This window comes from Salarias fasciatus, chromosome 19 (assembly GCF_902148845.1).
Source record: "Salarias fasciatus chromosome 19, fSalaFa1.1, whole genome shotgun sequence".
Lineage (NCBI taxonomy): Eukaryota > Metazoa > Chordata > Actinopteri > Blenniiformes > Blenniidae > Salarias > Salarias fasciatus.
The window spans coordinates 10,284,781-10,286,003 of record NC_043763.1 but is presented as its reverse complement, the minus strand read 5'-3'; the positions used below and the strand labels follow the sequence as shown (position 1 = coordinate 10,286,003).

At 41.2% G+C, this 1,223-nt stretch overlaps 1 non-coding gene across 1 annotated transcript; it reads left to right on the top strand.

The window, feature by feature from the left end:
* The first annotated feature begins 327 nt into the window (after positions 1 to 327).
* On the top strand, positions 328 to 400 carry trnaa-agc (transfer RNA alanine (anticodon AGC)). Its single transcript has one exon. It is a non-coding gene; the product is annotated as a tRNA-Ala (tRNA).
* The last annotated feature ends 823 nt before the right edge of the window (positions 401 to 1,223 follow it).

Sequence of the window (1,223 nt, the reverse complement as noted above, 5' to 3'; positions counted from 1 at the left end):
GATGTCAGTTTCACAGGACCAGCAGGTGTCAGGACAACACCATGAAAAGATTTAGAAACTTTTGGCAGAAGCTTCAATTTTCTAAATGTGTTTCTCTAAATGTGAGTGTGTGGAGACACCACGTTTTTGTCAGCAATATCACTATTCCATTATTATTACCTCCAAACATGCACGTTTTATCTGACGTGGTTGACTCTTACTATGTCACTTTGGGAAATAGCTTTCATGAAGGAAGATGTTATTTTAGTGTCAAACCAGCAGATGGCAGCAGCACATCATAAGTCAATTGGCCCGCGGACTTTTTTGGCTTGTTTGTACTCTTTCACAGGGGGATTAGCTCAGATGGTAGAGCGCTCGCTTAGCATGCGAGAGGTAGCGGGATCGATGCCCGCATCCTCCAATATTATTGCCTTTCCATTGAAAGAAAGACCAATCATTTGAAATCATACGCTGTGTAAATTGCAGAACAAAATACCGGTAGCTCATTGCTTGATTTGAACCTGAACATTCTCATATACTGGGTCTGAAATAATTGCACTTCATCTGTCAATGTGTTTGCGACATAGATTGTATATAAATGGATAGACCTTTCGTGACGTCACCCATAGAGTTTCCAACCACCGTTCTGAAGACTTTACCGAGTCCAGCAGGACGTCTCCACATTGAATATTTGAAATCGGATGTAAATGTGATTGGTCCCGCCCGTCACGTGACCGCATCACGTGGACAGAGGAGGCGCTGTGATAGGGCGATTTATGCAAAACTTTAGCTCGTAATATAAAATCAACAGATGATTTATGTAAAAATCAGAGTCTGGTGAAGCCAACATGGTTAAAGAAACTAGTGATAGAGACCAAAATATGTCCTGAAACCGGGCGCTTTATATGTTTATTTGCTCAGTCCCCGCTGTCGGAGACATCAATCAATCAATCAATCAAATTTTATTTCTAAAGCGCCTTCCAACTGCCAAACGGAGCACAAGGCGCTTAACAGAGTAAAACAAAATAAATAAGTAAAAACACTTTAAGACACAAAGTACTAAAAGGGGCTAAACATCAAACGCTAAATGAAAAAGGTGCGTTTTCAGATGACATTTAAAAACATTAAGTGCAGTGATAGACTTTAAATCCAGAGGAAGAGAGTTCCAGAGCTTCGGGCCAAGAACAGCAAAAGAGCGGTCACCAAACTTTCTATATCTTGCCCTGGGGACAACCAAGGAGGTG